Source organism: Gymnodraco acuticeps, unplaced genomic scaffold (genome assembly GCF_902827175.1).
Source record: "Gymnodraco acuticeps unplaced genomic scaffold, fGymAcu1.1, whole genome shotgun sequence".
Lineage (NCBI taxonomy): Eukaryota > Metazoa > Chordata > Actinopteri > Perciformes > Bathydraconidae > Gymnodraco > Gymnodraco acuticeps.
In genome coordinates, this window is record NW_022990042.1 from 2,397,821 (window position 1) to 2,410,364 (window position 12,544).

The following is a 12,544-nucleotide window of genomic DNA, read 5'->3' on the forward strand; positions in this document are numbered from 1 at the left end:
CAACACAGAAAAGATGGTCTTAACATGACCCAGTGGTCTAGTAGTTAATAAAAAACAATAATATCAAAACAAAATATTACTACTAACTTTATTGTGAAATTCAAACTGAACGGTAAAAGAATAGTTTCCGGTCTATTCTGAGCCCGATCTCTGTAGATAAATAAAAATAAAGAACTACGACAGATGTGTAATATATTTAATGCAGCCGAACCATTTATTACAATGCATTCATGTGATGACTTTCAAAGAGTAAAGCAAGCACTGCTGAATAAAGTATGATTTTATCTTTTACGAAACGTTTTTTCATATGGAATGCAGTTGGAGGTCAACCAATCACAGAGCTTGAGAACTAATCACGGGGTTAGTCAAACAGAGCACATGGTGTAGTCCTAAACGATAGCTGGGGATTCTGGGTAGTGTAGTGTCTTCTGCCATACTTTACTCCGAAAAAATATTTCTTTCTCCGAATCGAAGGGGGAAAATACAAAAGCATTGCACACAATTTAAACCAATCAATGTTGTGTAATTAACAAGGATAATCTGGTGTTTTTTAGTCGATGAGTAGTGCAGATATCACTGTAAAATCAATCGACAGTAAGGGGAATACTTACTTCCGGGTGTACAATTCTCCGTTATCCAATGGGAATGGACGCTCACATTGCCTTTAAGGGCAGCCGACACAAACGAATGCCGTGCTTCCATGAGCGTCAAATCCCGCCGCAGATGGGAATACATTGCAATCAGTTGAAAGCTATTTGCGTCCCTTTATGAAGCTGAAGGAGCCTAGGAGCGTCACAACTGCACGCCACGGGACCCTGACCAAACGTCGCTCCTGGACGATTATGGAGTGAGAGCAGGGGTGGAATGGGACACAAATTCAGCCTTGGCATTTTCTGTCCAGACCAGCCCACTACATTATCAGCGGACACTACTTAGAAGTCCACTAATCTCGCGGCATCTTCACTCATGCATACTACAAAGGAGTCATATTCCTTGATAGCAGTTAACAAATAAAGCACTTAACTATGAACTAAAGGACTAAAATTGACAGCTATAGCAATCAATCAATCAATCTTTATTCATTATAGTGTCAAATCACAACAGAAGTTATGTCATGACTAGGGGTGGGACAAGACTAACGGGAAGAACCCTTATGATACCCTTTCAGTTTTTAGTCTGTGACTGTGAAAATCTTTTGGTGTAAGCCCAGTATTAGTTAAAACCAGACTCGGACAATAATAACAAAAACATATCCTGACAAATAATCTAAATAGAAACATATTACAGACAGTAGCAGCATTAGAGCTGAAACTCACTCACTCAACGGTGACACAGTCATTATGAAACCATAAATAGAGAATTGGAAGAAAAAAAAAATATATATATATATAGCTGTGTGAAAAGTCTAAGACATGGGTTACAGGTCTGAATAGATATGCATTCTCATATACGCAGTATTGAAAGTGTGCCGGTCCTACCCGGTCCTTAGTACCGGTAAGAGATTTCCAGGCGGTCCGGAGGACCAGGAAGAATTGACAGCTCCACCCGTGGAATTTATACTACGAAGGGAAGATATTTGGTTTGGATTACTGGTCTGGGGGAAGCTCGCGAGTGTGCGAGTGTGTGTGTGTGTGTGTGTGTGTGTGTACGTGTTTGTGTATTTTTGCGTTTGTGCGTATTGTGTTTGTTTCCCGGGGGAAACACTCACGAGAAACACCGGCTGTTGTTATGCCTGCTGTGACAGTAAGTTGCTCCGTTCTCCGCTTGTAATTATGCCGTTAAAAGCTTCAAAGTTGTATTTATCATCTGAATTTGCCGAAACAAGTTTAATATTCTGAAAGCCAAGACTTTGTTTAATTGAAATCAGATGAAAACAAACTGTAACGGACCCTGCCGTGTTATCTATGATTACTATACTCTTTCATAATTTCAGCCGGAGGGAGGGGGGCGGCGCTGCGGAAGAGCAGATTGTGAGGGAGAGGTGCCTGTATTCGTCCCTTGACAAGCTTCAAAAATGTATTTATCGTGTGATTTTGGAAATAAAAGTTTCATATTCTGAAAGCCAAGCCTTTGTTTGTTTAAAATCAAACAAAACACCCGAACCCCGAAAAAAATTGTTTTTTACGTAAATCCACATTTATTTTGAAATGAGCCGTTGTGACTTCCGACTAATTTCGATAGAGCGGGTCACATATTGTCAAGTGTTTCTAATTTCTACTTCATAAAGGCATTAAAAATGTGAAGTTTGTGTTCAGGGATGCATGAAGCTGGGGGCGGGAGGAGAACAATATGAACCAATGAAGGTCGGGGTAGCATTATAGTACCTGCAAGAAATTCAAACCACTTTCACCCCTGCATATACGTGTATGTGCACAAGTATGTATTGCTCTACTTCCTCGTCCGCAGCCAGCCAGCTCCACTCCTCACCAAATTCGTGACCTGCAAGAAACAGCAAACAGAACTTGTACTCAGTATCTGTGTACTGACAAGTATATGTAGCCATGTAGCCTTTTTGTGACGTAGTGACACTTAGTGAACAAATGTATCTGTCATGAAGGATGACTTAAGTCTCAAAAGAGCCCTAAGGCCTACCTGCATAACTGTTAATTGAACTTAAAAGATATGCAGATGTTTGAAATTAAAACCATCAATATGAAAATCTTCAGCCAGGAAATAATCATAATCAAACCTTTTGTTTCAATCTGAGACAAAACAAGTTGCATAATAAACTCACAAAGTCAAGACGAAGCTCTCAGATATGATGGATGACTCAAGCATCATAGAAGAACTTCTAGCAGGTCAGGAAAACCTGTTTGACAGGAGATAATGGTAGCAGAGAATATAAAGAGACATTTATGAATTACCAATTGTCATTTTATCACACATATAGTATGTTTCTTCACATAAACCTTTAAACATACACATATTTCATTCCTCTCACCACATGAAATAAGCCCAGGAACCCAAAAGTGGCCCAGTGAATGATGGAGGAGACAAAGCAGGTCCTCAAAAGGGGACAGAGGGAAAACAACTTATTAGGCTCTCATATACTGTATAGGGTGGTCAACCTAAAAGAGACATGGAAACATTATTAAGTCTCTCATCATCACAAATCAAGTATGAATTCATATAACATTATAAGACACATGACATACTCAACTAATCATAGACTTCTCAGTAGCCAAAAAGTGGTGAAGTGGAGGCAGTAAGGGAGCAAATCCTTGAAAATGGACGGAGGGGGAACAACTCCTCAAGCTCTCACATGTCAAGTGGTCAACCTGAGAGGGAATTGGATACATTATTAAGTCTCTAATCATCACAAATTAAGTATGATTTCATAAAACATAACAAATGATAAACTCACCATACTAGAGGAGACTCAACAGCCAAACTTTGGTGCAGTGAAGGCAGAGAGTGGAGGCAGAGAGAGAGCAAGTCCTCGAACATGGACGGAGGGGGAACAACTCCTCAAGCTCTCACATGTCAAGTGGTCAACCTGAGAGGGAATTGGATACATTATTAAGTCTGAAAAATAAATAAAATGTTTTCCTCTGTCCTGCACCTAGAGTTGAAAACTTTTGGGATGTGCGTTTCTTTCAAAACTTTGTTAAAATTATGAAGTATGAATTTATACAACATTAAAAAATACATGATAAACTTACCAAATTCTAACAGTGGTCCCAAATGAGAGAACAAGTCCACATATAGAACAGAGGGAGAACGACTCCTCAAATATATCAGAACAACCTGTAGTGGAGAATAATTGATCATTTAGTGTACATGATCACACCATTAAGGATCAACACATGAGCACAATAACACTTCTGAAAAGCATCATTCAAATGACAAATAATGAATTACTACATCCATAATGTGTGATGTGTGATAATAACAATAATATGAAATATTTCTCGCCTTATCAGTGGAGCAGCTTTTTAAGCAGTTCACTCTTCTCTGCAAGTCTGTCTATCACAGAGTCAGAGTCCAAGGCCATGAGGATGTCTTTCTCTGTGGCCATCAACATAAATGCCTCCAATTTCTCAGATGAGAGGGTGCTTCTGAGTCTGTTTTGAATAAACTTCAAAATTGAAAATGTGCGCTCACAAGCCACCTGTGTGAGGGATAATGTAAGCAGGTATTTATAAGCAAGGCCTAGGACAGGGTATGCATCTGTTAGCATGTTGAAACGGCGAAGTATCTGGTAGCAGCACAGAGGGCATTCTTTGCAGGAGCAACAGCTTATGGGAGTTATCTCAACCTTTTCTGTGTTGTCCTCCTCCTCACCACCTGATCCATCTTCTACTGTTCTTGCTTTGTACTCTGCCAATGGGGATGCCTTCAGCCTGTTCCACTGGTGTGCAAAGCTTTTCAACTCGGCCTGCAGATTTTCCTTGGTTGCCCTGCTGTCAAATCCTTGCAAGCACTTGCTTAAGTCTTGAAGGGCAGACTGGGGAAGAGCACTGGTGCAGAGCTGAGGGAAGTTTCTGGGATCCAGACATGCCAAGTCAGCATATAGATTGCCGTGTGTTAAAAAGCACCTATGAATGGCTTCAATTGTCCATGATCCGGTTATGCACATTCAATGCATCTATCAATGAGTTCACTGTGGTTTTGGAGAGTAAAGTTACAAGGGAGCCTCTGCCTCTCGTGCCACCAGACAAATGCAACTTTTTGCTGTTCTCAATGCAGCTGTCCAGGTGCTCTTTTAAACAGAAATCATACTTCCCCAGTAGAAGTATGAGTTCCAAGAAATTACCATGATCAACTGTGTGGTCTTCCAGAGTATATGCTGCCTCATTTTTTGACCTCCTGTATGCAAGCCCCCTCTTCCCAAGAACCTTGATGACATCTATGATGCGCTCCAAAACCTGCCGTCTCTTTCTGACCTGCTCTCTGTGCGCCGACATCTGACTGCCACCAAACACACTGCTGATATCAGCACTGGCGGATTTCAAGAGGTAAGCTTCAGCACAGTTTCTGTGTGCACTGCTTCTCTCATGCTCCTCTGTGCGCTGTTGTATATGCCTCCAATCTGACATTCCACTGATGAACAGACTGCTATCAGTTCTCTTACCGAATGCCATGCAGATGAAACAATACAGCATGTGACGCTCTGGACAGCACGTCAGCCACCTTCTACTGGTGACGTCTCTGCTACAGAACACTTTCTGCACCACTGGATTGCTACTTTTTTGCTGAGGATGGTCATTTAAAAATGACTGGAGATTTTTCTGATCAGGTTGTGAAAAAAAATCTGTTATTTGACTGGCACACTCATAGCTCTCAACAGCTGTTTCCCTCTCAGGTGATCCAGTCTTTGGGCTGACATACTCCTCACTCTCTACAGCTGTTTCCCTCTCAGGTGATCCAGTCTTTGGGCTGACACACTCCTCACTCTCTACAGACTTTTCCCTCTCAGGTGATCCAGTCTTTGGGCTGACATACTCCTCACTCTCTACAGCTGTTTCCCTCTCAGGTGATCCAGTCTTTGGGCTGACATACTCCTCACTCTCTACAGCTGTTTCCCTCTCAGGTGATCCAGTCTTTGGGCTGACACACTCCTCACTCTCTACAGCTGTTTCCCTCTCATGTGATCCAGTCTTTGGGCTGACATACTCCTCACTCTCTACAGCCTTTTCCCTCTCATGTGATCCAGTCTTTGGGCTGACATACTCCTCACTCTCTACAGCCTTTTCCCTCTCAGGTGATCCTGCCTTTGGGCTGACATACTTCTCACTCTCTACAGCCTTTTCCCTCTCAGGTGGTGCAGTGTTTGGGCTGCCTGAATTGGTCTGGCTCTCTCCCTGAACTGACCAGCTGGACTTGCCCTGAACCTGTCTGGGCTGGACATAGGGAACGCATTTATCATTGGATGGGGAAATAACTCAAAACCACAGAATAATGTACAAGATAAAAGATTAGTTCATATTGAACGAAACGTTCGCGAGCGTAACAACACTAGTGGCTTTGCCATGTTTTCATTATGACACTTACTAGTGTTTTCCAATGCAAACAAGTCAGATCTTTGTGACAATACCTGAAAATGCTCAAGACAGCACTATACACAGCCATTTGAAAACTACAGTAAAAGTAACACATTTACACAGAAATTAAAGTTACACACAAATTATGAAATAGTTATCACCTCAGTAAACAATAAATGAATTGAAAGATTACAATAAATTCAATGGCAAATATTGCAAATTAAACTAATTATTTCCTATAGGTTTACTTGTATTTTGTGCTAAAATTCAAAGTATCTCATCTGTATTTACAATACAGCTTGATTCTGCATCTCTACTTACAGCTCGTTGGTCCATGTGAACGTTTACTGTTGCTATGGCAACAAGAGACCGCTGACGTTAGCAGCTCTTAGCTAGCCTAGCTAAATCATCTGAACAATAATAACCCATAATATCACAATTCTGCATATTTAAACAAAAGCAACCACAACTACCAACATTCACAGCCCTTCAAATCTGGACGACGCTGAAGTTGGCGTCCGATTCAGAGCATCCGATTCGGCAGTTAAGGGGAAAGTTAAGGGACATTTAATTTACAGCGCTGAGCGAACAATCCTCCGTGTTTGAACCTCTTAAATCGCTGCATAGCCGATTTATTTGGACTGGATTATCCCAGAGAGTCTAAAGATTCTTTATAACCCAGTTTCAGATTTGTGAAACCTTTATTCTATTTGTGAAAATACAAAAAAGGGAGATTTCAGTGCTTTTTTCGCATCCTGACCACATTAGACCAGGTCCTGATCTGAAACCACTAGACCTAGACTCATCAACTCTGGACTGGATTATCCCACAGAGTCTAAAGATTCTTTATAACACAGTTTCAGATTTGTGAAACCTTTATTCTATTTGTGAAAATACAAACACAGGTGGAAGGCTGAGGTTGCTGCAGCAGGCCAGGATCAGGATCAGAGAGTGAACCTCCCAGCTGGGCAAGCCTTTATGCCTTCTTGTATTTTCACAAATAGAATAAAGGTTTCACAAATCTCAAACTGTGTTATAAAGAATCTTTAGACCCTCTGGGATAATCCAGTCCAGATTTGATGAGTCTAGGTCTAGTGGTTTTAGATCAGGACCTGGTCTAGATTTAAAAAAGCAGCAAAATCTCCCTTTTTGTATTTTCACAAATAGAATAAAGGTTTCACAAATCTGAAACTGGGTTATAAAGAATCTTTAGACTCTCTGGGATAATCCAGTCCAAATAAATCGGCTATGCAGCGATTTAAGAGGTTCAAACACGGAGGATTGTTCGCTCAGCGCTGTAAATTAAATGTCCCTTAACCAGGGCTCGACATTAACGACTGCCCGATGGCCCGGGGCCATCTAGTATTTAGCTCGGGTAATGAAGCCTCACCTGCTGGTTGCCCGATCGGGCAATCCATTATGCCAGTATCATGCAGCTCGCGGATCCAGTAATGAGTGACCCGACAGTAAAACTAAACATATCTATAACTAGTTTAGGTAGTTTGAGAGGTAATTAAAATAGCTACGTGTGATATTCTAACCTGAAGTGTGTGTTTTGTCCGCTCACCGCTGCAGGTGATTATGCAGAGCTGCGTGTCGACTCGTCAGCAGCAGCTGATATCTCTCTCCCGTCAGATTAGACTTCACTCGCGTTTATCTCCATATCGATCAGATCCAGCTAGTTCTAGCTAATGATATGACTACCTGCTTATTAAAAGACACCTAAACAATAAGTGTCGCTATGCAACCGGGTGAGGCCACAAAGTATAGCGCATGCATTTGTTTACATGCCCACCGGAACCCCGAGGCATTACCAACAGATCAACGCACAATCAACCCATACAGGACATCTCTTTCTCCACATTAAGTGTTTGACACTAGAATTGACTCACATACTCTTCTTGTCTGTCACATAAGTGGCGCAACTGAAGCGGTATTGCGCTAAAGGGAAATTATTTTGACCGGAGAGATTTAGATTTGCCGGCTAACGGGAACTCTGACGTCACCATTTTGTGTGCTTCGCGGATGCGCTCGGCTCCTCTCGACTGCTTCTCGGGTCTGCTCGGTCAGCTTCCGGATGAGGAGGCATTCGTTCGACCAACTCACAGTAGATAACATTACAAACATTTTTAACAGGGGCCATAATAGTGTAAATAATGTTTGTTTTGGCAGTTATAACTGAATGTAATGTTTTCTACTTTTTTACATCTGGGAAGGCATTTGCCTTCATCAGATGGAAAGTGTCTTGACCAACAACTTAAGTATTTCTTATAGCTATGCAGGGCATGCAAGCGAGCACACACAAACAAGAACAAACAAACAAGTGAAATTAAGAATAACATTGAAATTGGTGGTTCATCTTATAATTCAGTCTAGAGAATGCACCAGACAGCATCTAAGACCTGCAAAAATCTAAATGTTCTATAGAGGGAGGCCCCCCAAACCCTTCGTGCGTCATTTCGTCCGCGCGCATTTTTCAGGGCAATCTCTATTGGGCTCAGGGCCATCTGTAAATTAGCTTAGATGGCCCACAGGGCCATCTCCCAAAATCCTTAATGTCATGCACTGTTAACTTTCCCCTTAACTGCCGAATCGGATGCTCTGAATCGGAAGCCAACTTCAGCGTCTTCAACTCTGGGCTAATATGTTGTCACAAGTAGGACTATGCAGTTAATTAGGTCACATCACATTCAATGTAAAAACGTTTTCTACTTTTTTTTTGTACATGTCTAAAAAATGTAGCCTAGCCAGCCCCAGGCTAAAGTTACTTACCATGTATGCCTCCACTCGCTCGTCTCCCGGCGCAGCAGCACCTGCTGGGGTGGTGACCCCGGCACCAAATAGGTCCGTCAATTTAGAATATTTAGCAGCCTCCACCTCCAGAGACTTCAGCTTTTTAAGTCGCAGTTTTCAGCGCTACCCGAGCGTTTCTTCCGCTTATCCATTTTCTGCTCAGCCCCAGCCCGTCCCGCGACTCCCGCCCATGCCATGAGGTCCCGCCCCACCCTGGTTTGTGTTGTGATTGACAGCACTGTCAGGGCTCTCTGAGCCTGTCAGCCCATGATTGATTGACAATGACAAACAATAGACCAATAATATGTGTCGATGCTGGCAACACACTGCTAGCCCTCTGTATCAAATTGGCCGGCCCAATTGGAGGGAATTTAGAGTAAAAAAAGAAAAGAAAAAAAACAGACAGGACCGGCCCACATTGGGTCAACGGACCACCGGGACGATGCCCGGTATGCCAGATGGCCAGTCCACCCCTGAATGAGAGTGTGTTGTCAGAACAGTCTCATAATACACATTACATTTACATTACATTGCATTTAGCTGATGCTTTTATCCAAAGCGATTTACAATAAGTACATTCGACCAGGAAGACACAACCTTGAAGAAAACAGAATCATATAAGTACATCAGGTTTCATAGAGCCAAACATTTCAAGTGCTACTCAACTGGCTTTAGATAAGCCAGTCCTTTATTAGTATTAAAGTGCTCTGTTAGCAGTTCTTTGTTAGTAGTTCTATCGCTCGAGGTGGAGTCGAAAGAGATGAGTTTTCAGTCTGCGCCGGAAGATGTGCAGGCTTTCTGCTGTCCTGATGTCAATGGGGAGCTCATTCCACCATTTAGGAGCCAGGATATTAAACCCACGTGTTTTTGCTGATGGGAACTTGGGTCCCCCTTGCAGCGAGGGTGCAGCGAGTCGTTTGGCTGATGCAGAGCGTAGTGCACGCGCTGGGGTGTACAGTTTAACCATGTCCTGGATGTAGGAAGGGCCAGATCCATTCGCAGCATGGTATGCAAGTACCAGTGTCTTGAAGTGGATTCTAGCAGTTACCGGAAGCCAGTGAAGGGAGCGGAGGAGCGGAGTGGTGTGGGAAAATTTAGGAGGGTTGAAGACCAGACGAGCCGCTGCATTTATAATACACACATACACACAGAAGGATTCACACTTGTATTTCATGATCCACTTGTGTTTTTCAATGCACACACAAATGTGTTCCGTTTCATACATGTAAATAAAATCCAAATACAGAAAAAAGTTTTACATATGTATTTTTGATCCTCACATTTGTTTTCCGTTTAAATCCTCTGAACCTGCAAACACAAACCGCTTTCTGTGCACGGATCGCTGTGCATTCGTGTGTGGGTTTTTTGAGACTCCCCTGATGGTTAGCCGATTCGTACTTGTAATTTGTTCTATCTATAGCCAATCAGATGTTTCCTCAATTCTAAGCCAATCACATGAGCGCGCCCCCACGAGGGTAGATTTCTTGCGTTCATGACGTAGCGCTTCATGTACGCATTTTGCGCTGTCCGGAGCTGCAGGTCCATGGAGCCTGCCTGCAGGCGCTAATCTCAGGACACCTCCACTCTCAGTACAGCGCCACTTTCCGAACAGGAAATGCACGCAAATACAAGCCTTTATATTATTAAGGTACAGCGCCACTTTCCGAACCATTGATGAATGCTTGTGTACACAAAAACGGCAGGCAAAACCGTTTTAAATGTGTGTTTCCTGTATGGCGAATACAGCTGCTTTATTTATGTCTGTATGAAGTTGTTGTGAGTGTGGAGGGAGCAGCTACAGGTTAGCTTAGCCTAATCGATCAGTGCACTACGAAGCCAGTGCTAGACAGTGACCTGTTAACGGGGGGAGCCCCGCCGGTCATTATCGGCCGATATTCACTCTTAATAGTTTGATCGGTGCTCTCTATAAAGGCCGAACAGGAGAACTGGATCTGATCGATATGGACATAAACGCGAGTGAAGTTTTAGCGAGCTGCATGAGAAACTGACGGGCTGTCAGGAGAGAGGAAAAGAGAGGATACTCCCGTGTTATTAGCCATATCCGGTCATAGTCCGGAAATTACCGGAAACTCTGCTACACAATTCTTATTCTTATTATTATTGAAACATGTCCGGTAAAATAAATTCTGTCCGCGGAAACCCTGCTCCGGACAGCGCAAAATGCGTATATGAAGTGTCATGAACGCAAGAAACCATACCCTCGTGGGGACGCGCTCATGTGATTGGCTTAGAATGAAGGAGACATCTGATTGGCCATAGATAGAAAAAATTACAAGTACGAATCGGCTGACCGTCAGGGGATTCTCAAAAAACCCACACACAAATGCAAAGCGATCCGTGCACAGAAAGCGGTTTGTGTTTGTAGGTTCAGAGGATTTAAACGGAAAACAAATATGTGAGGATCAAAAATACATATGTAAAACTTTTTTCTGTATTTGGATTTTATTTACATGCATGTGAAACGGAACACATTTGTGTGTGTGTTGAAAAACACAAGTGTGGATCCGGAAATACAAGTGTGAATGCTTCTGTGTGCATGTGTGTATTATGAGACTGTTCTGAGCGCATAAAGGTGAGCATATCTCCGTGTTTTGCTACCTAAAGCTACTTGTGTGTTGTCTGTATTTGCTTCCCCTGTCACGAGTTCAGATCGCTCAGTGATGATCCTTATATTTATATAATCTGTGGAATCTCAGGATGTTATCTAAGCTTGTTTGTGCAGATCCAATAAGTATATCGATCGGTATAGCTAGAGTTCTGTGCTAACGGCTTTAATATCTTTTTGCCCGTGGCTAATTCAGAGGCTCAGCGATAGCTTTGAGGTTTAAAAAAAAAAAAAAAGATCAGTTAGCTGAGTTTCTTCCCGTTACATAGATATGAAACATTCATAGTTTATTAAATGTTAAGAAGCCCTCAGACACTTTTGCTTGCAGATGTTGTGATTTCGGCCCCTTCCGTCCGTGGGGTTTAAGAGGTAGCATGTTGAAGTTTTTCCATATGGAGCCAATTTAGATACTTTGTAAAACACCAGGTTAATTAATATTACAGTATCCTATGCATCACTTGGTATAAACATACTGTACAAATACAAAGTAGATAACTGAGTTTTAAATAAATGCAGTAGAGTAGAAAGTAGGCTATAATATTTGCCTCTGATATGTAATGGGGTAGAAGTATATAATAGCAAAAAAATAATGTTATGGTCTTTGAATAAATGTGATTAGTTTTTAAAATTCCAGTGTGGCAGTATGAATGTAGGTGGGCTCAGAGCCTCTGAGTCATTTGTTCTGTGACATAAATAAAATAAATGGCTCTTCCTTTTTATTACGAGGTGTTATGCATGAGGCTTCCTCTGAAAGGGACGCAAGCTCTGACACACTCACATCATTCATTGATTAAAAGAAGGACAACATGTATTTTAAACCCCATTGTCCAGGAACACTGTGTCCTAGAAGTCTTTGTGTGTGATGGTAACAGAACATCAAGTTCCCAGCATCCCTTGGGTTCAGGTGCTTTGGATTTATATTTGGAAACTGAGATGTACTGCCACCTTCTGGTAACTTTAGCATCATCTTCAAAACATTGTTGTGAACATAATACAACTTTGTGAACATACAGTTGAATATCTTGAGGTATTTATGGTTATTAATATACACCAACATGAAACATTGCACTTTCAATGTGAATTGCTTAATTGCTCATATGCTCAGACACATTTGACACATACAGTGCAGTGCACGTAGAAG

General features: G+C 42.0%; 1 long non-coding RNA gene across 3 annotated transcripts; it reads right to left on the bottom strand.

Annotated features, from left to right (window-relative positions):
• Positions 1-1,840: 1,840 nt before the first annotated feature.
• LOC117545634 lies at positions 1,841-8,872 on the bottom strand. 3 transcript variants are annotated; one of them, XR_004568866.1, is made up of 7 exons: positions 8,757-8,872; positions 3,663-3,747; positions 3,365-3,496; positions 3,156-3,278; positions 2,942-3,068; positions 2,735-2,809; positions 1,841-2,439 (listed from the first exon to the last, which is right to left on the bottom strand). It is a non-coding gene; the product is annotated as an uncharacterized LOC117545634 (long non-coding RNA). The 3 variants fall into 3 exon arrangements; XR_004568865.1 differs by having other exon boundaries at positions 2,942-3,278; XR_004568867.1 differs by lacking the exon at positions 3,365-3,496 and having other exon boundaries at positions 2,942-3,278.
• Between the last annotated feature and the right edge of the window lie 3,672 nt (positions 8,873-12,544).